Source organism: Ceratotherium simum, chromosome 9 (assembly GCF_057802395.1).
Source record: "Ceratotherium simum simum isolate JZ-2026a chromosome 9, ASM5780239v1, whole genome shotgun sequence".
In the NCBI taxonomy this organism is placed as follows: Eukaryota; Metazoa; Chordata; class Mammalia; order Perissodactyla; family Rhinocerotidae; genus Ceratotherium; species Ceratotherium simum.
In genome coordinates, this window is record NC_141908.1 from 44,737,364 (window position 1) to 44,764,195 (window position 26,832).

Here is a 26,832-nt window from a genome sequence, read left to right on the forward strand (position 1 = left end):
AAGCTAGCTGTGTAGCCCCATATAAGCCATTAACTCTGCTGGGATTCAGAGGCATCCCCTGTAAAATTAGGGAATCAGAATATATTTCTAACGTCTTTAAGACATAGAAGGTTGTATGTGTTTTTATCATTTTTATTGTGTGAGTTAGGACTGATAATTTAATCAGGTCTTTGAATAACAGTAAATCTGCCTCCCACTTTGGGCCTATAGTTATAATACTGGCTATGCCTTGTCAATTTTCAGCCCAGGGTTTTTACTTCAAGTTTCTCTTAAGGGAATTAACTGTTTAATTAGTGAAGAGCATGTACAATTCATTAGCTCAAAGTTTACCAAAAGGCATCTGAAGCAGCTTCATTAGTCGTCCACTAAACCTCTATCATTATCAAGAGATAAGATCAGTCTCTTTAAGTTGCTTATCCAAAGTGTTGTGATCTCTTTGTTTCTCTCTATCATTATGAGTTCCATTTATAACTGGCATACTTATGTGATATCCGTTGATCAAATATGTTCTAATTAAGAATTTTTGTTCTTAGTGCCGTCGAGTCAATATGGACTCCTAGCAACCCTGTGTACAGCAGAGCAGAACCCTGCCCAGTCTTTTTGTGCCGTCCTCTCATCTTCCAACAATGCTTCTGACAGTATCAGACAATGCTCAGCTGCTATTCATAGGGTTTTCAAGGCCAGTTTTCCAGAAGTGGGTGGCCAGGTCCTTCTTCCTAGTCTGTCTTAGTCTGGAAGCTCTGCTGAAACCTGTCCATTATGGGCAACCCTGCTGGTATTTTGAAATACCAGTGGCAAAGCTTCCAGCATCACACAACATGCAGGTGCCACAGTATGACAACCGACAGATGGGAGGTATTGTTCCCTGACTGGGAAAAGTACCCAGGCCACAGCAGTGAGAGCTCCAAATCTTAACCACTAGACAACCAGGGTTGGCCTAATCAAGAATAGATGTACTTTAAATATGGGATGGGAGAGAGATAGGATATTATGGGCTTTGGATCAGAAATCCTTGCATGGATTCATAATTAATCTTTATCCCAATGAGTTTTTGTTTAATTTTACTCACAATACTTAATATTTCTGGGCCTAAGACTCAGTATCTCTAAAAATTTTAATCATAATCTCTTCCTTGAAAGAGTGCTGAAAGTATTAAATGAGGTGAAATTTGTGAAATGTATAGTGAAAGGTATAGTGTAAACACAGTAAGTTTTTATTAGATGGTTACAAAAGAGTTCTTTTTAATAAATTTTCTAAATTCTATGAGACCTTTTGATTCATGGTCTTCCATATATCTTATTCATATAGAAACCTCGTGATACCAATGAAATGTCAACAATATCATCTTTAATACTACTTTATAGTCACATCCTATGATCACTCACTAGTCTTCCCAAAGATATGCCGGCTTTTTAGATTATAAGGTACCTAATTCAAAAATCAAAATTTGTTTTTCCACTGAACAAAATATATGAACCAGCTATTTCTAAACATTGGAAAAGAGATAATTTAGGGCTGTGATCCCTGAAAAAAAAGGAAAACAAATAAGGGTATCTCTACAATTGTCCCAACATTCTACTGAGGACATGGTGCAAGGGGAAAAAACCCAAACAGAACACAGCGATCTTACCAAATTGAGAAGACAGATTGGTGTTTGCGGTACCAGAAGAAGCTGCAATTTTCAGGGCAAGAGTACTGGAGAGGAGGGCGCTATTCAGGGGAAGAGCTCCAGAAATCTGTACGGGGTTCCTCATAAGTCCTTGGCTGAATACTAAGATGCACATGCGTCAGGCGAGAATCCAAGAGGTCTCACAAAGAAGGTCTAATAGGGAAACTTGAAGCTACAAGCTGAGTAATTCCCAGAGGTCATGCAAGGCTGGAAGCCTTTCAAATTCCAACCAGGCAAAGTGGAGAGACCTGGTTAAATACTCAGAACATTCAACGGAGACCTCGGGAGAGCTCCACCATAGGAATAGGCCCTAGAGTAAAGGTTACTCCAGACCTCTTCTAAAGAAACTTAGAACAAGGCTCAAAAGAATCAGGCTAATCTGAAGTAACCTGCAGAAACAAAAGTAAAAACACATTCAAGTACCTCAACAAGGTAACCGACAATACCCAACATCCAATTAAAAATTACCTAGATATGCAAAAAAGCTGCAAAATATTCACCCAAAATTGGGGGGGAGGGGTAGTTAAAGAAACAGACTCATAAAGATGTTCAATAATTTTAAAGGAAATCATGGGGCCGGCCCCGTGGCTTAGCGATTAAGTGCGTGCACTCTGCTGCTGGCGGCCTGGGTTCGGATCCCAGGCACGCACTGATGCACCGCTTCTCTGGCCGTGCTGAGGCCGCGTCCCACGTACAGCAACTAGAAGGATGTGCAACTATGACAAACAACTGTCTGCTGGGGCTTTGGGGAAAAAATAAGATAAAAAATTTAAAGGAAATCATGAACATCATGAGGAGAGATATGGAAGCTATAAAAAAGCAAATGGGATTTCTAGAGCTTAAAAATAAAATATATGAAATAAAAAATTCACTGTATGGAATGAATAGCAGATTAGAAACTGCAAAAAATAGACCCAGGAACTTATGTAAATGTAAGAGCCAGAGCTATAAAACTTTTAGGAGAAAACATAGGATTCAATATTGATGACCTTGGGATAAACAATGATTTTTCAGATATAAGCCAAAAATACAAGCAACAAAAGAAAAAATAGATAAATTGGACTTCATCAAAATTAATTTTTTTTTGCTTCAGAGAAAACCATCAAGAAGATAAACAGACAACCCACAAAATTGCAGAAGATGTTTGCGAAGCACATATCTGATAAGGGACTTTGTAAAATAAATCGCTAACTCTTGCAAGTCAATAATAAAAAGACAAATAAACCAACTTTTTAAGTGGGCAAAGCCTCTAAACAGACATTTATCCAAAGAAGATATAAAAAGGCCAATAGGCACGTGAAAAGATGCTCAACATTACTAGCTATCAGGGAAATGCAAATTAAAGTCACAATAAGATAGCACTTTACACCTACTAGGATCATTATAATAAAAAAGATGAACCATAGCAAGTGTTGGCAAGAATATGGAGAAATTGGATCTCTCCTACACTGCTGATAAAATATATAAAATGATGAGGCCACTTTGGAAAACAGTTTGGCAGTTCCTCAAAGTGTTAAACATAGTTACCATATGACCCAGCAATTGACTCCTAGGTATATACCCCCTAGAAATAAAAACATATGTCCACACAAAATCTTATGCATGAATGTTCATAATGTACAAAAGAGCCAAAAGTGGGAACAACCCAAATGTCCCCAACTGATGAATAGACAAATAAAATATGTTATATCCATACAAAGGAATATTATTCAGCAATAAAAAGGAATGAGATTTAAATACATGCTACAACATGGATGAACCTTCAAAATATTACACAAAGAGAAAGAAACCAATCACAAAAGGATACATAAGATATGATTTCACTTAAACTGTTTAAATGTTCACATTAGCAAGAAAAATGATTAGTGTTTTCCTAGTTTGGGCAGGAGGAGGGGATGGGAAGTGACTGCAAATTTGTACAGGGTTTCTTTTTAGGAGATAAAAATGTTCTAAAATGGATTGTGGTGAAAATTACATGACCCTGAGAATATACCAAAAATTGAATTGTACACTTTGAATTGGTGAATTGTATAATATGTGCATTATATCTTAATAAAGCTATTAAAAATGATGCACAACTATATCCTAATTTTTCATCCATTTACACATTACCTCAAAAAATAGCATGACTGCAGGTCCACCCCTAATATTTGTAAGTCTGGGATAGGAGTAAAAATGCAGCTCCACATTCCATATATCCAAATATTTAAACGTAAATTGAGTGAACAAAACTATCGGCTGCAATATGTTCTTTCCTCCTGCCTTGACAAACGCACCTCCAAAATGACAAGCATATTTAAAAACATATGAAATGATGATTTTTGCAGGACTGAAAGTCAGTAAAGTATGAAAGATGACAAAATTAAAGTATTGTTAAGTTTTTCTGCATTTTCTGAAAGAACAACAAGGTTTACATGAGTAATAAAATGAACACATATATAATTCATAATTTTTTACGTATTTATACCATAAAATCTACTTTTTCTTGCTGTCATTTCTACAAAATCACCCATTACATGATTATAATTAAGATATTCATATCATTTGTGTTCTAGTTAAAGCAATGATTTAGAGTTAAGACATAAAATGTAATGATATTCAAAATGTAGAGAAATTGATTTTATTTTTGTCAAAAACTAAATATTAATACTATTTTTCATCTGTTTTCAAAAATCATTATTTTTCTTCTAAAATATACAAAGTACTTAAAGACAAAAGTCCAAACTATTATTTATTTCATAATTTTATTTCTAAATTATATAAATCAAGCTGCAATTTTAAATCATATTTTGAAAATCTACTAAAAATTTATTAAATATGTTTTAAATAAAACTCTTTAAAATTCTAGTATTCAATGCCCATTTAGTGGTCAGTGTGAAGTCAGTTAGGGTTACAGGTGCATTGTGCAAGGGATGACTCCAAACCTCAAATGACAGAGCTGCTCATATGTTCTTTAACAAAGTTTGTGTTTGTGTCCATGCTATGTCAATCCCTCTAAAGAATAACTCCTCTTGCCTGTGTCTGGGGGCAATACTATACGATTACGTGTATGGGTCGGTGTATTAGTCTTCAACAGGTGTGTAACAAATTATCACAAACTTGATAGCTTAAAATAGCAGATATTTTTTATCTTACAGTTCTGTAGGTTAGAAATCTGACACTGATGTCACTGAACTAAAACCAAGGTGTTGCCAGAGCTGCATTCCTTCTGGAGGCTCTAAGGGGAAAACTCTTTCCTTCCTCTTTCCAGCTTCTAGAGACTGCCCACATTCCTTGGCTCTTGGCCCGGTCCTGCTTCTTCACAGCCAGCAGCATAACATCTCCCTGACCCTGCTTGTATCTCTTTATCTGTTCTTCTTTACTGCTTCCCTCTTCCATTTTTAAGGACCCCTGTGATTACATTGTACCCTCATAAATCAGGAGAATCTCCCTATCTTAAGGTCAGCTGATTAGTACCTTAATTCTGTCTGCAACTTAATTCCCCTTTGCCATGTAAGCTAATATATTCACAGATTCCAGTGTTTAGGGTGTGGACATTTTGGCAAAGCCGTTATTCTGCCTGCTACAGACACAGTAGGCTAAATTGTGCTGTGATAACAAACAAATAAAAATGCCAAAATTTTAGTGACTTATCATAACAAAGATGTATTTCCTAGTGGTACTGCGTGTCCCTCTCAAGTCAGCAGGGAGTCTCTGGCTCATTGTATTTAAGGAGAAACCCAGGCCGACAGAGCAGTAGCCATTTTGAACATAGCTAATTGATGTGCCAGACAGAATAAAGAACTCTAGGAGGTCACCCACTAGCAATTCAATGCCGGGCCCAAAAAGCAACGGGCATCACATCTGCTCAGAACTCACCGTTCAGAACTTGTCCTTTGACTGCACCCACCCTCAGAGCATTCAGCCAAGATGTTCCTCCTTTGTGCCTTGAAGGGGAAGATCTGTAAGTATTTGGAGAACAACATTAATAACCCTCATCTACATGTTACAAACGTATACAAATGTTGGATAAATAAAATAAAATGTAATTGATAGCTGAGCTTACAAAAGTGAAATCCCCAGATGCCAGAAATGAAATCATAAGAATGTGAGCTATTGTTGCTACTGCTTTGAAGGTGGGAGAGGGGAGCAGGGCACGGTTAATTAGACCGAATAAATACCAAGGGGTTGAGGTTTAATACCCTCGTAGACAGGTAAGACAGGCCCAGAGCCAGGAGAGCAAAAGGAATTGAGATTTCTGCGTAAATCCAGGATCTCTAAAAGGACATACCATTTGCAAAAGAACTAGAGGCAAAATTCTATTCACTGAATAAGAAAAATGGTGTTTCTACCCATGCTCTAGAGAGGGAGATAGAAGTGTCTCTGAAGAAATCCAGCCAAACACCATGTTAAATTCTCCGACTTTAACCATGGATTTGTTTTTTTCTCCTTTTATTTCTCTATATTTTTGTTTTATATATTTTGAGACTTTATTGTTAGGCACATTCGTATAAAAACGTATATCATAATGTTGTATTGGTTCTTTCATCATTATGAAATGTTTCTTTTTATCTCTAGTAACATTTCCTGTATTAAAGATTGCGTTGTTTCATATTAATATAGCTACACCAGCATCTTAGATCACTGTTTATTTAGTATCTCTTTTTTCATACTTTATTTTCTACCGTTCTTTAACCTTAGATTTTAATTTTGCATCTTTTAAGCAACATGTAATTGGTTGCATTTTTAATGCATTTTTAAAATTAGAATATCTAGCAAATACTTGTGTCTGAAAAAGGACACTGTGACCACGGTGAACACTAAGCCACAGACCGGGAGACATTAGGCAATATATACAATAGACAATGTAGAGAAGTCCTACAAATCAAAAAGAAACAAATACTCTAACGGGAAAATGAGCAAAGTACATCAACAGGTAACATATTGAGGATGTAACTCATATGGCCAACAAGTAAAATTTGTGTAGCTTCAGTAGTAATCAGGGAAAAGTAGATTAAACCCACATTGAAATACCATTGCACAACTGTCAGATTGGCATTTATTTTTAAAAATTTGTTAATGCCAAAGGGCTGGTGAGGATGTAGAGAAACAGGAAATATATATGGTGCTGATGGAGCACAAACTGGTACAATTACTTTGGAAAACAATGTGGAAATACCAAAGAAATTTGTAGGTGCACATACCCTAAGGAAAAAATTTCACCTACTGTTTCCCATCATAGAGAAATTCTAAGGCACTCATAAGGGAGCACTGAATGGGATTTTTACCAATTCATCTGTAATAGCATGAAATTTGAAACAAACTAATTGTCTATCAGTATGGAAGTGGGTAAATAGTGGGTAAATAAATAGAGTTCAGTAGTTGAAAATTTGAAATCTGCAACAAAGCAAATCAATGCATCAACATGGATAAATCTCAAAATATAACATAGTAAATGAAAAAAAAAGTTCCAAAAGCATTTAGAGTCATATGGTACTATTTATGTACATTTTTAAAACACCCAGAACAATTTTTTATATTGTTTGAAAATACATATATGTTATAAAAGTATACAATTGAATACACACCAACTTGAGACAGCTGGTTGAATCTGGGAATGAATCAGGGTCAGCAATTAAGGTTGGGATTTAACTATGTCCACAAAGTTTTATTAATTTGTTTTTTGAAGAAGAATACCTCAAGCAAATATAGCAAATCAAGAGCAACTTTTGGATTTAAATGAGGTGTCCACGGAAGTAAGGGCTATTACTTTGTTTACTTTTTTGAATGTTTGAAATATTTTACAAATAAATATTAAAAAAAAAAATATTCCTGGGGTCAGCCCAGTGGCCTAGTGTTAAGTTTGTGCACTCTACTTTGGCGGCCCAGTGTTCATGGGTTTGGATCCCCAGCACGGACCTGCACACTGCTCATCAAGCCATGCTGTGGCAGCATCCCACATACAAAATAAAAGAAGATTGGCACAGATGTTAGCTCCAGGACAATCTTCCTCAAGCAAAAAGAGGAAGATTGGCAACAGATGTTGCCAAATCAGGGCCAAATCTTCCTCACCAAAAAAAATAATAAGAATAAAAAAATAAAGATAAAATATTCCTTGGTATTATGGGTTTTCAGAATGAAGTACACATATAAAACTGACCCGTTTTTCAGGTAGTATGGCAGAGATAACAGTAGATATAAAAATAAATTTCAAATCTGACCTGAAAAATCTATACAGTACAAATACATAGACCCAATTTCTAAATTTTATATTTATCCCACTGCTATTTCAGAGAGAGCTTTGATTAATGTATAATTGTGCAGATGTACAATTATATATTTAAACAAATAAAATCATAAAACAGGTTCCACTTTAAAAAGTAACAGCATTAAGGCACTTAAAATCAGCATTAAAAATATTACTTTATGGGCTGGCCTGGTGGCATAGTGGTTAAGTTTGCGTGCTCTGCTTTGGCGACCTGGGGCCCATGGGTTCAGATCCCAGCTGCAGACGTACACACTGCTCCTTATGCCATGCTGTGGTGGTGTCCCACATAAAAAAATAGAGGAAGATGGCATAGATGTTACCTCAGGGACAGTCTTCCTCAAGCAAAAAGAGGAAGATTGGCGACAGATGTTAGCTCAGAGCAAATCTTCCTCAGCAAAAAAAAAAAAAAAGGTAAAAAAAAATACTGCTTTAGTCAGGCAAGATGTTTGTCTTAAAGATTTTTAGTCACTGATATAACTTGGAAAATGGACATTGTTGATTAGAGTCTGTTTTAGGAAAACTGAAAATCTAATTTTCCCTAAAATTAAATTCAAGTGGACTTTTATCTCATGGTTCTTCTTATCAAAACCATTGAGCAGCCTAACAATACTTTCTATTACACTTTTTTGAAAACTACAGAAGGACTGTTCTGCAAAATATTTATTTCATAAATTCTCAATCCCATAACTAAGGTCATTGTGATCACAAATGTCTCATCTTCTCTTTACAACGTTTCTCTCATTCCTTTACTTACAAGTCTTCTAAACTGTACAGGATTTTCCAAGAATGAGTTAAGGATCTTTCTCGTGAGTTCCTGTAGAACACTGTACCTTCCTAATCTCTGCATTTTCCAGAATATAATTCCTTGCTTACTTGTGGGCATTTGCCCTAATCTCAGATCACACTCAGATTGGTCACCCTTTTATGCTAGTGCCTAGTACAGCACCAGACGTAAAATTTGTGCTCAAATATTCATTGGTTCATACTTTCATCCATTCATTTATTCTCATTAGTCTGTATTCCCTATTTCCTTTATTTTAGTTCCTTCTGGCTTAGGAAGAAAATCAGTACACTGTAAATATAGAGAAATAGAAACAGTAAATATTAATAACCAGTTAATTTATGGCCCACATTGTCTTCTTCCTTCATCTTTTGCCTTTGGTCATTTCTTACATTCAGTTGGAGTGAATCAGGAATGGGGTTCAGATCCTAAACCAAAGCAATATTAATGGGGTACACACCTGGGAACTTCCAAAAGTCTCCACTTCAGCACACATTCAGACATACATTTGAAAAAAAATAAAAATAAAGTTATTTCTATGCCTAAAAGCCCCCACAAAGTCCACTTCTGGACTAGTCAGATTATTAATGAAATAAGGTTTTTATTTGATTGGGTTACCTGGAATTGAACCGCACCCATTTTCTATTGCGAATATGAAGGCAGAGACTTGTGCTTACTATCTATGCACGTTTTCAGTAGCATATTTGCAGAATTCGCTGAGATGGCAGAAACCACAGGAGTTTCTGCAGAGTCATCAGGCACAGGCCAGAGGAGTGTGTTCTCTGGGAGTCATCAGGAGACGTGGCTTGAACAGCCAATGCACACTTTCATATACTCAGGAGCATGAACTGTTGTAAAACTTTGTCAGACAAGTACTCTCGGGTCTCACAGCACTGGGCCAAGTGCAGCAGAATTCTTAATCAGCAACGATGTGAGAAAAGCAAACTTCTTTTCTGATTTTGGCTCTGGTGTCAGTCTGTGGACAGTCCTCTAGGATAAGGCCAGCAATTTCAGTGGCATATGTCAAAGCTAATTCTGATCTTTCAAATACCAGTTAAAGTTATGGGGCAATATCAGTAGAAATCTAACCTCTCAAGGACGCATGCATAGGAAAGCAGATGGCTTGCAACAGACTGTTTAATCCCAAATCAAATAACAGAATCAGCACTTCAGGATGACTGCTTGTATAGACACTTTTGTCAGATAATGTGACTGAGAGCTACACTTCCCACACAATAAGCTCCATAAAGAGTTTGTGGTACACTGATTGATCAGTGGCAAATTCATTAAGCTTATACAGCAAACAGTGAGCTGTAGGATGCATAATAAATACTGTCCCAGACTGACATGAATTTATATTAAAAGATAACAAGGCATTAAGCTTTTGGTATCTAAAGCCTTTTTTGTTGTTTATTGTCTTCATTGCTTCATATCGACTGCAAGAAGATGTAAGGAAGACTGACAGTGAAGCCTGAAGATGGGAAATATCCTTTCTTGATTTAACATAATTGAGGGAAATTTCCATGAATACAGCAGTAAAACTGCTTCCAAATTAGCCACTCCTGGTATAAATCATCTGTATAAATCCTCCCACCAGGGGAAATAAGCCACTAACAGTGCTGTTCCTAGTAGGCAAAGCTTTCTTTTGGTTTCAGACATGGTGGTTGTAGTTTGCTGGAATCTCTACCTTTTTTACTTTTAGGCAATTGCAGACTTTGCTCTCCTTTTAAGAGAAAGCTCTGAAATGTAAACAGATGGAGGTATAGCATAGAATGACTTTTCCCAAAATGCACTCTTTATATTACACTAAAAAAAAAATATTAGCATAGGAGTGATTCCGTGGTCAAGTAAATTTAAGAAACATTGCCTTAAATAACGCTGAAAAAGATTCGTGTTCCCACAGGACTTCTCATAACTTTAAGCAAGCTGGTGTGAATTTGACTCTTTAAGGGAGGATATTGTATGTAGCATTTCCCAAAATTATCTGAGCACAGAAGTGTGTGGTGTGAGTGTGTATGTGTGTAATATCTCAAGAGACTAAAAGTGCCGTGGGATGCACTTTTTGAAATGTTGATGATCGTTTGTACCTTCAACAAACAGTAGCTTTCGCTTTCAACATAATCATTTTGAAGTTAAGCCATTTTCTTTCTGGTTTAGACGTGCCAATAGATACATGGACTTTATAGCAACCTAGTAGTTGAGATGGAAGCAGAAAGATATGGAGGCAAGAATGTGGAAGATTGCAATAGTTGGAGCAGAAATAAAAGAAAATAAAAGAAAGTAGATTGGGGTCTTGGTGGTGGAAACCAAAAAAGAAGAAGCTAGCTTTTCAAACATTGTAAAAGAAAGAAATGGCAGGACACAGAAAGGTCCTAGACGCAAGGTAGAAAGAGAGATAATCAAAGATGGACTCAAGGTTGTAACCCTGGGTGATAGGCGAGCTGTCGTGCTGCTAGCAATAATGGAAAGTAGAAGAGGAAAAATGATAAGCCTGGACTATTATTATGGCATTTTTAACTGAAGGGACACAATGAAGGAGGTTTTTATATGTGAAGGAAAAAAAAAATCAAAATCAAATAAAAATTTATAAAATATAAAAAAAATTAAACATATCTCAAGCAAGTGTCCAAAAAAGCCCCTCTAAAACAGGATTTTATTTTTAATTGGTCCATGTAGAGCTATTTGATTTGGTTGTCATGGTATAACGCGTTTTTGTTTTGTCCCTCAACATGATTCATTGGCATTTTACTTCCCTTAATAACATAAAGACACACACACATTATGTATACTATGTACTAAAGGCATATATCCTCACAAATACATATGCATAAATGCAAACATATACCTTTCATATAAGAAAACATAAAATTGCTGGAAAAGCAAAGGTAGTCTTGGGAAAAAAATCTGAAAATTTAAAACTGTCAGAGTTCTGATTCAATTTGCTAGTCTAATAGAGAGAGAATGACAAAAAGTCTTTATTTGCTTGAAGAGCCTCTGAGGTTTTTCAGTACCATTGAAATCCTATCCTCAACTCAAGTACTTTTCACATATCAGAGAAGTGGCAAATTTAACAAAGCCTGCACTATGTTTTGTATTTCTATTCTAAGTAAAATGCTTCAGAAAGTAAACACGAGTATTCAATAATACTACAACTGGAGACAGTGAAAAAGGCTCCTGTTTTATAATATATTGATAAGTAAATCATTTTGAAAGAAGCAAACAGTCTTATTGAACAATGAAAGGTTAAACCAGTCATAAAATAGAGACGGCTTAAGTACCTTTGTTTATTTTCTGTGATAATACAAAAAATGTTGTCATACATATGTCTTGTAAACTGTGTAAATAATTTAACATTTGAACACATTATGAAGAGCAAGTCCAAACTATTACTACTGGAGCAACTTTTAATACTCTCTAGAACAATGAATCCCCAAATTACAAAAAGAAAATGAAGACAGAGTAACAAGCTTTCTTTGAAATAATTCCAGAGAACTTAGGAGACCCAAATCAAGAAATTGCATTTCATGTTAAAAATTGCATCTTTATCATGTCTTTAATAATCAAATCTGTATGTGTAATTTATAATTTGGCTGGATACTGGGGAAATTTCACTTTTCTGTAGAATAGTGATTAAGAAGTCATCAGTTTAAGTTGTTGCTATCTGGCATATAGCAGCATGAATTTGGGCACATTCTTTTAGTCACTCTGCGCCCTGAATCCCTTAGTTCCAAAAAAAAAAAAAAAGATAATAATAGCATTTTAATAAATGCAAATGTTTAACCTGATATCTGCCATATAGTCAATATTCAATAAAGATAGGATGTTTTTGTCATAATTATTGTTATAAATATTATCAGAGAATATCTTCCTATAAACAGCATCATCTGAAGCTCAATTACCAAAATAGTTTTTAAAGTCTAATTCAACATATAAATCCTTAAAAATAAGCTAAACTATATATAATAAAAGGTTTCAGGCTAGCATCTTCACTAAGACTCAGCGATAAATACAGAGGATAGGAGTAAAATGTCAGTGAAGATATATATATACATATCACCTCTTCCTTGTCCATTCATCCATTGGTGGACACACGTTGTTTCCATACCTTGGCCATTGTGAATAATGCTGTCATGAACATGAGAGTGCAGATATCTCTTCGATATCCTATTTTCATTTCCTTTGGATATATACCCAGAAGTGGGATTGCTGAATCATATGGTAGTTCTATTTTTAATTTTTTGAAGAGCCTCTATACTGTTTTCCATAGTGGCTGCACCAATTTTCATTCCCACCAGCAGTGCACGAGGGTTCCCTTTCCTCCACATCTTCACCAACACTTGTTATCTCTTGTCCTTTTGATAGCCATTCTAACAGGTGTGAGGCAGTGGACCTTGAGGGCATTACGCTAAGTGAAATAAGTCAGACAGAGAAAGACAAATACGGTATGATATCACTTACATAGGAAATTTTAAAAAGTCAAACTCATAGAAACAGAGAGTAAAACGGTGGTTACCACAGATTGGGGGGTGGAGGCATTGAGGAGATGTTGGTCAAAGAGTACAAACTTCCAGTTAGAAAGTGAATAAGTTCTGGGGATCTAATGCAGAGCATTATGATTACAGATAACAATATCGTACTATATACCTGAAAGTTGCTAAAAAAGTAAATCTTAAATGTTCTCACCACAAGAAAAGAAATTATAATTATGTGACATGACGAAGATGTTAAGGAATAGTACTGTGGTAATCATATTGCAACATATAAGTGTTATCAAATCAACACATTGTACGTCGTGAATTTACATAACGTTATATATCAATTATAACTCAATGAAGATGGAAAAAAAAAAGAGGCAAGGGCTTCAGCTCCAGGCAAATAGCCAGAGACTGGTGATAATGTTGTTTTGTCTTCGTACAGGGCAAGGGCAAAAAAAAAATTTATTAATTGCCATTGTACAAAATACAATACGTTCATTAGCTCATTTCAAGCTCCCAATAACTCAAATTTTATAGAGACCCCCTGAAAAAGTACGGTTCTTGTGGCTTAAGGACATAGAGATCGGCCCAAGACTACTGAGGTTTGAATACTGGCTCTGACATTTGCCCATTGGGTGATCTAGGGCAAGTTATTAAACCTCCCTGTAAAAGAGGGAAAATAATAGGAATGGTCTCATAAATTTTCTTTGTGTGTGTGTGTATGTGTGCACGTGTGTGTATGTGTGTGTGTGTGCATAAAAAGAGTCAATGCCTAATAAAGTAGTTAGAACAGTGCTCAGAACCCAGCACTCACTATGTTATCAATGTATAATAATGGCCAAGACTTGTAGAGCACTTGCTCACGGTCACTTAGCCAGTAAGTGTGGGAGTAGGAGTCCAACCTAGATCAGAATACGCAACTGTAATATATCTGACCAATGTTAGGAATTCTCTTAGCTTTGCTATGTCCCATACCTAAAGGTCCTATGGACCTCAATTACTTCATGTATGAGTTGAAGGGATTTTATTATCAGATGTAAATTCATGGCACTCCCCACCCAATCCTGCCCCCTGGTACCTAACAGCCCACCAAAATATTTACAGTTTTAATCTGTAGAGACGCTTTGCTGATCTTCAACTGGATCTCAGAATCCTTGTCAGCTCAGTCCACTAGGCAGACACTAACAATTAACTCAACCAGTATCTACTAAGTGCAAGTCCTGGCATTCCTTTTTTATATATAATTTTTTTGCTGAGAAAGATTCACTCTGAGCTAACATCCGCTGCCAACATTCCTCTTTTTTTATGTGAGCTGCCGCTATAGAACCGAACCTAGGCTGCCAAAGTGGAGTGCGCCAAACTTAACCACTAGGCCACCAGGGCTAGCACATATATTTTTTATTTTAGAACAGTTTAAGATTTACAGAAAAATTTCAAGGACAGTACACAGAGTTCCCATACAACCCACACCCTATTTCCCCTATTGTTAACATAGTATATTAGTATGACACATTTGTAACAATTTGTGAACCAATATTGATATATTATTATTAACTAAAGTCCATAATTTATTCAGAAATCCTTATATTTTACCTATTGCCCTTTTCTGTTTGAGGACCCCATCCAGGATACTACGTTACATTTGAAAGTCACCTCTTCTTAGTTTCTTCTTAGCTGTGAGAGTTTCTCAGACTTTTCTTGTTTATGATCACCTTGACACTTTGAAAAGTACTGGTCATGTGTTTTGTAGACTATCCCTAAATGAGGAATTATCTGATCTTTTCCTCATGATTACACTGGAGTTTTGTGTGTGAAAAACCACAGAAGTAAAGTGCCGTTTTCATAACATCATATCAAGAGTACTTACTATCAGCATGATTTATTGCTGTTGATATTAATCTTGATTACCTGGCTGAGGTAGTGTTTGTTAGGTTTATTCACTGCAAAATTATTCTTCTTTTCCCCTTTTATACTCTTTTCTTTGAAATGAAGTCACTGTGCACAGTCTACATTTTAAAAAGTTAGGAGTTCCTTCAGAGACCTTAGCATGGTAATCATAGTTATCTAAATGTCTTTTCTGATGTGTTTAATGATTGCTGTAGATACAGGTGCCAGAGGTTTCCAATGCCTCTGTTGTCTTTGTTTTTTGTCTCTCCTCTTAACTTAGGGCTTCCCTAACTACTCCTCTTCAGAGGAAGCCTATGTCTTACAACTCTGTCACTGTAATACTCTGCTATTTTACTGAAGGCTTGTTAGCATGGTAGGAACGTATGGGGATGGAGAAGTATTCTATAACATTCTGATTAAATCTCAGTCTTTTAGTGACTATGTCTTAGGGCTGTGACTTTCACAAGCGTTTCCCCAGGACTTTTCCCTGACTATTGGGAAATAGATCATTCCCAATCTATTTCCTTGGAGTCCTGGCATCTGTTGACTGTGGTTGGTTGTTTTCTCCCTTAGTTAAGAAAGGAGAGTACGAATGGAATGAAGTGTGAGAAATGCCTTCCCCCGACCTGTGATAATACTCTGGTAAAGTCCTTTTCCTTGGACATTAGGATTTTGCTATGGAGGACCCTCAGGATGTATTTCTCAATGATTACTCTTCCATTCTTCCAGTTCTCTCAGCTATAATCACTGTTATTGTATGCAATCCTGCTGGTGAGGTGATAAGGTATGGGGGGAAGTGAAATATTCTATCATCTTATGACTAAATCTCCATGTTTTAATGGGCCTGTGTGTCTTACTGTAATATTCACAAGTGTTTCTCCAGAGGTATAGCTTTCTTTTCCACCATAGGTGAAACAGGAAAGTTAGGAGAACTGGAGAAATGCCCTTTCCTAGCTATAATAAGCTTCTTGTAAAGTCTTTTTCCCTTAAGAGTATTATGGAGAACACTCAGGTTACATTTCACAATGATTACAATTCCCTTGCCCCTACCATAGATATGAGGCGATATTTCTCAAATCTTTATCCTCAGAACCTAGTGGGGGTTTTGGAGGTAATAACCCAGGAAACTGTGAAGGCTCTGCTAAGACTACAGCCCCGAGGAGTTTCTCACTCTCATGCTAGTCCATATTCATATTTCAGCAATTCATCTCTTATTCATGCCATTTAAGTGTTCCTAGCAGTTATGGCTCCAGCAGCTCCTCCTTCAGGCAAACAGATCTCAGCTGTTACTCTCTGTATTCCTCTGTCTCTCCAGATTTTGAGGTGGTCATTTGCCCTGAAAACTTAGTTCTCCAGTGAATCCAAGAAAGAGATTGATTTTCCACTTGTTCAGCTTTTTCTTTTTCTTTTTTTGCTAAGGAAAATTTTCCCTGAGCTAACATCTGTGCCAATCTTCCTCTATTTTGTATGTGGGTTGCCACCACAGCATGGCTGATTAGTGGTGTAGGTCTGTGACCGAGATCTGAACACACGAACCTGGGCTGCTGAAGCAGAGCTCCCTGAACTTAACTACTAGGCGACAGGGCCAGCCCCCAGTTTTTTTCTTTTGTAAGGATGGGGGCAATGACTTCCAAGCTCTTTACATATTGGGGCCAAAGCTAGAAGTCCATGATTTTAGCTTTTTAAACATAAATAAAGTATAATCTCTAAACTCATGGTTAGTCTAACAAAAGAACATAGACAGATAAAAATAATGCACACATTAATGTGTTAACTTAAAATGGTGACAATTTCTATAAATGTAAAGAATAGAGTTCTATGAGGAAGAATAACAGGGCATAATTAACTTTCCTAGATATTATATAGCAGTGTTAACTATAGTCATCATGTTGTACATTACATCCCTAGTACTTATTTATCTTATGACTGGAAATTTGTACCTTTTGACCACCTTCCTCCAATTCCCTCTCCCTCTAGCCTCTGCTTCTGGTAGCCACATGTCTGATCTCTTTTTCTATGAGTTTGCTTTCTTTTTTTTTTTAGATTCCACATAGAAGTGAGATCATACAGTATTTGTCTTTCTCTGATTTATTTCACTTAGCATAATGCCTTTAAGGTCCATCCATGTTATCACAAATGGTAGAATTTCCTCGTTTTTTATGGCTGAATAGTATTCCATTGTGTACTCATACCACTTCTTTATCCATTCATCCATTGATAGACACATAGGTTGTTTCCATGTCTTGGCCATTGTAAATAATGCTGCTATGAACATGGGGTGTAGATATCTTTTTGAATTAGTGTTTTCATTTCCTTTGGCTACATTCCCAGAAGTGGGATTGCTGAATCATATGGTAGTTCTGTTTTTAATTTTTTGCGCATTCTCCAAACTGTTTTCCATAGTGGCTGTACCAATTGACAATCCCACCAACAGTGCACAAGCGTTCTCTTTTCTCCACATCCATGCCAGCATTTGTTATCTCTTGTCTTTTTGATGATGGCCATTCTAACAGGCATGAGGTGATAGCTCATTGTGGCTTTAATGTGCATTTCCCTAATGACTAGTGATGTTGAGCATCTTTTCGTGTACCTATTGGTATTTCATATATCTCCTTTGGAAGAATGTCTATTCAGGTTCTTTGCCCATTTTTTAATTCAGTTATTTGTTTTTGAGTTGTATGAATTATTTACATATTTTGGATATTAACCCTTTATCAGATATACAGTTTGCAAATATTTTGTGTCATTCTGTAGGTTGTCTTTTCACTTTGTTGATGGTTTCTTTTGCTGTACAGAAGTTTTTTAGCTTCTGTAAGCTATGCTATATTGTACTATAAGCTATACTTTACAAGCTATAATATAAAGCTTTAGTAATCAAAACAGTATGGTACTGGCATAAAAACAGACAAATAGACAAATGGAACAGAATTGAGAGCACAGAAATAAACCCAAGCATATATAGTCAACTAATATTTGACAAGTGAACTAAAAATAATGGAGAAAAGACAGTCTCTTCAATAAATGGTGCTGAGATAATTGGATAGTTATATGTAAAAGAATGAAACTGGACCCCTGTCTTACACTACTCACAAAAATTAACTTGAAATAGATTAAAGACTTAAACGTAAGACCTGAAACCATGAAATTCCTAGAAGAAAACATAGGAATAAAACTCCTTGACATGGGCCTTGGTAATGATTTTTTGGATATGACACCTAAAACACAAGCAACAAAATAACAAATAAACAAGTGGGACTACATCAAACTAAAAAGTTTCTGTAGAGGAGATAATTTAAGTTGATGTGTCGCGGAAGACTTTTCTGAGGAAGAAACAATAAAACTAAGACCTGAGAAATTAATAAGATTTAGGATGAGGGAACAGTGTGTAAAAAGGCACAGAGATGGAAAAGAGTTGGACTCAATTAGTTGCCTAATTTGTAACTGGAGCAAGGGCAGAAACAGTTCTGAATGAGTTTGGAGTAGATTGCAGGAGTCAGTTTGAGCAGTTATATTAGGACATGCATGTCAAGGAGTGTTGTTACTCCAAGTGCCTAAGAGAGCCATCAGAGGTTCTTTAAGTAGTGAAGTGAAATGATCTCCTCACGTTAGATTATTCTTGCTACAGTGTGAAAAACTGATTAAAGTGAGGCCAACAGAAGTGGAGGCACTAATTAGGAAACCACAGTGTTAGTTCAGAAGTGGATGATGGTAGCTTGATCCAAATTCATGACAGTAAAGAATGAAAATAAGTGAACTGATTCAGGAAGGATTTATGGATGTAAAAACAACAAGACTGGTAATTACCTTTTGAAAAGATTATCAAGGGCCAGTTTCCAGTTCGACATGTTGGAAATCACCACTCCATCCTAACAACAAGTAAAATGCAGAACAGACTGAAAAAGCATCAACTCTTCTTAGATCTGTAAGAGAGTTGGGGGAGGATATAGGGAAAACTGCTTCCCCCAACACTGGAGAGACAGACAAGCAAATACAGGGAGTCATCGCTTACCAGAGCAGACTCACAAGTGGAAACCTCTGCAGAAACCAGGGCCAGGACAGGAAAATCTTAACTGTAATTGAATTGCTGGAGGTTCAGTGTGGAGAACTGTGAGAGTTAAAAATTACAGAGGGATCAGTCATAGCAGGAGCCCCCATATTACTGTGAGATTTACCCCCATGAGCTAGACTTTAAGTTCTCACAGTAAAATTCAGAGAAAAACCCATGTAGGGGGGAAGGAAAAGGGACCATTTTGATTTACACCAGAGTATTCTGTTCTTCTTAGCAAGGCTTGTCCTCAGGAGAAAATAGTTAACCAGAGTCTAACCATCTGGGGTATTGTCAGAGCCTAACTGACCTGGGGGAAGGAAAATACCCAACTCCAAACCACTCTAGCCATTCTGTTCCACATAAAGGGGGAGAAAAACATTAAGAAACACTTGTGATACTGACAGTTCAATGGCATAGGCTTGCTAAAAGACTGGGACCTAATCATAGGAATATAGAATGTGTCCCCTCCCCCAACACCTTACCACCATGTTACTAAAGGACTATTTAAAACAATTCTTTTACCTAGTACATCATGTCCAGCTATCAATAAAAAATTACAAGGCATACCAAAAGGCAAAAAAGACAATGTGAAGAGAAGAGCAAGCATCAGAACTGGACATGGCAGAGATGTTGATAATTCCAACAAAGACTGAAAAAAATAGAAAGAATATCCAAAGACTGTGAGACAACTACAAAAAGTGTAACATATGCATAATGGGAATACCAGAAGAAAAAGAAAGAGAAAAAGGAACAGAAGAAATATTTGAAACAATAATGACTGACAAATTCCCCAAATTCATTTCAGACACCATACCACAGATCCAGGAAACTCAGGGAACATCAAGCAGGATAAATGCCCCAAAACTACACCTAGGCAAATCATTTTCAAACAGAAAATCAAAGATAAGGAAAAAATCATGAAAGTAGCCAGAGAAAAAACAAACCTTACTTATAGGGGAACAAAGGTAAGAACTACATCTGACTTCTCAGAAACCATGCAAGCAAGAAGAGAGTGGAGTGAAATATTTAAAATGTTGAAGGAAAAAACCCACCAGCCTAGAATTCTGTACCCTGTGAGATTATCCTCCAAAAGTGAAGGAGAAACAAAGACTTTCTTAGAGAAAAAATGAGGCAATTTGTTGCCAACAGACCTGCCTCGCAAGAAATATTAAAAGAAGTTCGTTAGAGAGAAGGAAAATAATATGCGTCAGAAGCTTGGATCTACATAAAAAAGAAAAGAACATCAAAGAAAGAACAAGTGAAGGTAAAATAAAAAACTTTATTTTTCTTATTCTTAATTGATCTGACAGATAACAATTTGTTCAAAATCATAATAGCAACAATGTATTTGATTTTGTATGCTTGTGTATATATCATATATATATGCTTATGTATGCTTATATATAATTGAAATGAATGATAGCAATGATACAAGGGATAACAGGGAGGAATTAAGATTATTTTGTTATTATAAGGTACTCACAAAACCGTGAAGTGGTATGGTGTTACTTGAAAATGGACTTGGATTAGTTGTAAATCTATGTTGTAAACTCTAAGTAAACCACTAAAAAAGTGTTTTAAAAAATTTACATTTAATTTATATGCTAAGAAAGGAGAGAAAATTGAATCATATAAAATGCTCAATTGAAACCATAAAAGATAGAAAAAGAGTGGAAGACAAAAAAAGGAACAAAGAAAAGAGCAATAAGTAGAAAGCAGTAACAAATACGGTAGATATTAATCCAACAATGTCAAAAGCACTTTGAACATCAATGGACTAAATGCATCAATTAAAAGAGATTGTCAGGGCCGGCCCCATGGCTTAGCGGTTAAGTGCACGCGCTCCGCTACTGGCGGCCTGGGTTCAGATCCCGGGCACGCACCAATGCACCGCTTCTCCGGCTATGCTGAGGCCGCGTCCCACATACAGCAACTAGAAGGATGTGCAACTATGACACACAGCTATCTACTGTGGCTTTGAGGAAAAAAAAGGAGGAGGATTGGAGGAGCAAGGAAGGTTATCAGGGTAAAAGAAGGGCATTATATTAGATAAAGAGGTCAATTCTGCAAGAAGACAACAATCCTTAACATGTATGTGCCTAAGAACAGAGCGTTAAACAACATGAAAAAACTGATAAAACTGCTAGGAGAAATAGACAAATCCACTATCATAGTTGGAGACTTCAACACTCCTCTATCAGAAATGGACAGATTCAGGTGGCATAAAGTCAGTAAGGACATAGTTGAACTCAACAACATCATTAATCAACTGGATAAAATTGACATCTATAGACTACTTCACCCAAAAGCAGTAGAATACACATTCTTCTCAAGCTCACATGGAACATTCAACAAGACAGACCACATTATGGGCCATAAAACACCTTAAGAAATTTTAAAAATAGAAATCATACAATGTTTGCTCTCAAACCATCATGGAATTAAGCTAGAAATCAATAACAGAAAGATAACTGGAAAATCCCAATATATGTGGAAAGTAAACAATGTACTTCTAAATAACACATAGGTCAAAAACGAAAGCCCAAGAGAAATTATTTTGAACTAAATGAAAAGGAAAACACAACTTATCAAAAATTTTTGGATGCAGTGAAAGCTGTGCATAGAGGGAAATTTATAGCATAGAATGCATGTATTTGAAAAGAAGAAAGATCTAAAATCAATAATCTAAGTTTCTACATTAGAAAATTAGGAAAAGAAGAGCAAATTAAATCCAAAGTAGACAGAAGAAAAGAAATAATAAATATTAGAGCAAATCAACAAAATTGAAAATAGGAACTCAACAGAGAAAATCAATGAAACCAGAAGCTGGTTCTTTGAAAAGATCAATACAATCAACAAGCCTCTAGCCAGGGTAACTAAGAAAAAAAAAGAATAGACACAAATTACTAACATCCCAAATGAAACAGAAGGCATCACTACATATGCCATAGGCATTGAAAGATAATAAAGGAATACTATGAACAACTCTATGCCCACAAATTTGCTAACTTAGATGAAATAGACCAATTCCTTGAAAGACACAATCTGCCAAAACTCACACAAGAGGAAAGATATAATCTGGATAGGCCTATATCTATTAAGAAAACTGAATCAATAATTAATAACCTTCCAAAATAGAAAGCACCAGGACCAGATGGGTTCACTGGTGAATTCTACCAAACATTAAAAAAAAAGTTATACTAATTCTTTACAACACTTTTCAGAGGACAGAAGCAGAGAGAACACTTCCAACTCATTCTATGAGGCCAGCATCGCCCTAATACCTAAATCAGGCAAAGACATTACAAGAAAAGGAAACTACAGACCAATATCTGTCATGAATATAGATGGAAAACTCCTCAACAAAACATTAGCAAATTGATTGGGGCATAGTGGTTAAGTTCACACATTCCACTTCAGCAACCCAGAGTTCGCCAGTTCATATCCTGGGTGTGGACTAACTGTTCATCAAAAGCCACGCTGAGGCATCCCACATAGATGAACTAGAAGGACCTACAACTAGGATATACAACCATGTACTGGGACTTTGGGGAGGAAAAAAAAGAAAAAGAGGAAGATTGGCAACAGATGTTAGCTCAGGGCCAATTTTCCTCAAAAAAATATTTATATTAGCAAATTGAATTCAACAATGTATAAAAAGAATTATACACCACAACCAAGTGGGATTTATCCCAGGTATGAAAGGCTGGTTCAGCATTCAAAAATCAATTAATGTAATCCATCACATCACCAAGCCAGAAAAGAAAAATCACATGATTCATATCAAGAAATGCAGAAAAAGCATTTTCCAACAAAATCCAACACCCATTCATGATAAAAACTCTCAGTAAACTCGGAATAGAAGGTAATTACCCTCAAGAGGATAACCTGATAAGGAGTATCTACAAAAAAACTACAACTAACATCACATTTAATGGTGAGAAACTTAAAGCTTCCCACTAGGATGAGGAACAAGGCAAGGATGTCCCCTCTCACCACTTCTTTTCAACATCGTACTGGAAGTTCTAGCTAATGCAATAAGACAAGAAAAGGAGGTAAAAGGTATACATATGGGGAAGAAAAAAATAAAACTGTCTTTGTTCACAGATGACATGATCATCTATGTAGAAAATCTGAAAGAATCAACAAAAAAACTCCCAGAACTAATAAGCAATTATATCATAGTTGCAGGACTATGTTAGTTGCAATTATATCGTAGTTGCAGGAGGTTACATAACCTCTAGGTAGAAAATGCAAAAGAATCATAAAACAACTCACTGAACTAATGAGCAATTACAGTACAGTTGCAGGATACAAGGTTAATATACACAAGTAAATTGTTTTTCTATATACCATCAATGAATAAGTGGAATTTGACATTAAAAAATGAAGGTCAAAAAAATGAAATACTTAGATATAAATCTAAGAAAATACATACAAGATCTATATGAGGAAAACTACAAAACTCTGATGAACAAAATCAAAGAAGAACTAAATAAAGGGAGAGATATTTCATGTTCACAGATAGGAGATTTAATATTGTCAAGATATCAGTTCTTCCCAATTTGATCTATAGATTCAATGCCATTCCAGTAAAAATCCCTGCAAGATATTTTGTGGATCTAAAAAATGATTCTAAAGTTTATATAGAGAGGCAAAAGACACAGAATAGCCAACACAATATGGAAAGAGAAGAACAAAGTCAGAGGACTGACACTACCCCACTTCAAGGTATACTATAAAGCTATAGTAATCAAGACAGTGCCGTATTGGTGAAAGAATAGACACATAGATCAATGGAACAGATTAGAGAGCACAGAAATAGACTCACATAAATATAGTCAACCAATCTTAGACAAAGGAGCAAAAGCAGTATAATGGAGAAAAGGTCATCTTTTCAAAAAATGGTACTGAAACAAATAGATATCCTCATACAAATAACTGAATCTAGATACAGACTTTACACCCTTCACAAAATTGACCCAAAATGAGTCATAGATCTAAATGTAAATGCATAGCTATAAAACTCTTTGAAGATAACTTAAGAAAAATCTGAATGAATTGCGTACGGTGACCACTTTTTAGATACAACACCAAAGGCACGATCCATGAAAGAAAAAACTGATAAGTTGGACTTCATTAAAATTAAAAACTTCTGCTCTGTGAAAGACCATGTCAAGAGAATGAGAAGACAAGCCACAGACTGAGAGAAATCACTTGCAAAAGACACATCTAATAAAGAACTGTTATCCAAAATATACAAAGGACACTTAAAACTCAACAATAGGAAAACAAATGACCTGATTAAAAAATGGGCCAAAGACTTTAACAGACACCCTACCAAAGAAGATATACTGATAGCAGGTAAGCGTATGAAAAGATGCTCCACATCTTGTGTCATCAGGAAAATGAAAATTAAAACAACAATGAGATGCCACTGCACATCCATTAGAATGGCCAAAATCCAGAACACTGACAACATCAAATGCTGACAAGGATGTGAAGCAACAGGAACTCTCATTAATTGCTGGTGGAAATGCAAAATGGTATAGCCAAACTTGAAGGCAGTTTGGTGATTTCTTACAAAGGTAAACATACTCTTATAATAAGATCTAGTAATTGCACTCGTTGGTATCTACTCAAAGGAGTTGTGAACTTACGTCCAGAAAAATACCTGCACGTGGATGTACAGCAGCTTTATTCATAACTGCCAAACCTTGGAAATAACCAAGACATCTTTCAGTAGATGAATAGATAGATAAACTGTGGTACATTCAGAAAATGGAATATGATTCAGTGCTAAAAAGAATTGCACTACCAAGCCAAGAAAAGACATGTAGAAGCTTTAAATGCATGTTACTAAGTGAAAGAAGCCACTCTGAAAATGCTACCTACTGTATGATTCCAAATATATGACATTTTGAAAAAGGTAAAACTATAGAGGCAATAAAAAGATCAGTTGCTGCCAGGGGTTGGGAGGTGGAGAGGGATAAATCAGCAGAGCACAGAGGATTTTTAGGGCAGTGAAACCACTCTGGATGCTATAATGGTGGATATATGTCATTATATATCATTCATATACATTATGAACCATAATGTGAACTATGGACTTTGGGTGATTATGATGTGTTAATGTAAGTACATCAGTTATAACAATTGCACCACGCTGGTGGGGGATGTTGATAATAGGGGAGTCTATACAACTGTGGGGGCATGGGGTATATGGGAAATTTCTCTACCTTCCTCTTAATTTTGCTGTGAACCTAAAACTGCTCTAAAAGATAAAGTTTTTCATAAAAACAAACAAATGAAAAAGGGCTTTCTGATACCTTGGATATGAAAGGTATGGGAGAGAGGAAGGCGTTAAGGATGACTTCCAAATTTCTACCTTAAGCAATAGGGTGAATTGTGCTGGTATTTCCTGAAATAAACAATATGAGGGGAGCATATATGGAGGTGTGTAATTGGTGACCAGGGCAGGGGTCAAGAGGTCACATTTAGACATATTAGCTTTAAGATATCAAAGAAGCAAAATGGAAATGACAGTGAGCTTGCTGGCTTTTAAAAGACTGGGGCTGATGAATTCCCCTGGCTAGAAAATGTCGAGTGAGTGGAAAATACAAAGTTAGTAGTAGCAAACGGAGCCCCACCAGTCAATTATAGAGGTCTCCTGGAAAGAAACCTATTTTCTGTTCCTGATCTAAATGATTCCTAGATTTTCACCCAGATCTAGCACTGTGTATATGAATCTAAATTCCTATCATAGTTTAGGGGCCAGATAAAATATTTTGATGTTGTTTCTTTAGGTAGAGAAGATAGCAAAGGGAAACCAAAATGACTAAGCATCCCCTATATTCCAGGCACTCAGCCCATGTCTTGGGAATACCAGAGGAATGGGAAAGCAGTTTTTAAAAAAATAAGCACAGAAGATAAAAAAGAGAAGAGAGTAATAGAGGAAAAAATGGAATGAAAGAGGTAACTACAAAAAAAAAGGGAAAGCATGGAAGAAAGATGGAGTGATTATAAATCCACAGATCTTATTAAGACCATTTTAGTCATTGTCCAGTCAAATAATTCTATTAATTTTCTTTTCCCCATGTAGAATAAAACATTCATGTCTGATTTTAATTATTGTCATTCCCAATTATCAACTATGTAAGAAGATGTACAAGACAAATTTCTGACATTTGAGAGCTTTTAATATATATAAAGTTGACCTTATCCTTTAAGTAATGCTCCCTGATGGAGGTGCTGAATTAGGTGTAAACTTGCCTTTACACATGCAATGTCAAGTATGCTGTGAAGGTAATTTTGTAGCCAATTTGTAATAAAAAAAAGAAAAAAAAAGAAAAACACATCCATAAGAAAATACTAACGAATACATACAAAAATGGTAATGATCCTTGTTAGTGGATGCTTCTTATAAGCTGTCTGAGTCTTTTATACAAAACATACATTTGCTTTATAATTTTTGTTTGTTTGTTTTGTTTTTTGTGAGGAAGATCAGCCCTGAGCTAATATCCATGCCAATCTTCCTCTTTTTGCTGAGGAAGACTGGCCCTGGGCTAACTAACATCTGTGCCCATCTTCCTCCACTTTACATGGGACGCGGCCACAGCATGGCCTGACAAGCGGCGTGTTGGTGCGCTCCCGGGATCCGAACCCGGGCCACCAGCAGCCGAGCGTGAGCACTTAACCACTACACCATGGGGCTGATCCCATCAT

General features: G+C 36.1%; 1 long non-coding RNA gene across 1 annotated transcript in view; it reads right to left on the reverse strand.

Annotated features, from left to right (window-relative positions):
• Positions 1 to 4,953: 4,953 nt before the first annotated feature.
• The window catches only part of LOC147916289 (uncharacterized), a 45,039-nt gene continuing 23,160 nt past the window's right edge, over positions 4,954 to 26,832 (reverse strand). The window contains exons 4-7 of the long non-coding RNA XR_015553106.1: positions 19,069 to 19,164; positions 18,864 to 18,979; positions 8,903 to 8,988; positions 4,954 to 5,610 (exon numbers count right to left, since the gene is read on the reverse strand). This is a non-coding gene — a long non-coding RNA (uncharacterized LOC147916289). The remainder of the gene's footprint in view (positions 5,611 to 8,902; positions 8,989 to 18,863; positions 18,980 to 19,068; positions 19,165 to 26,832) is intronic.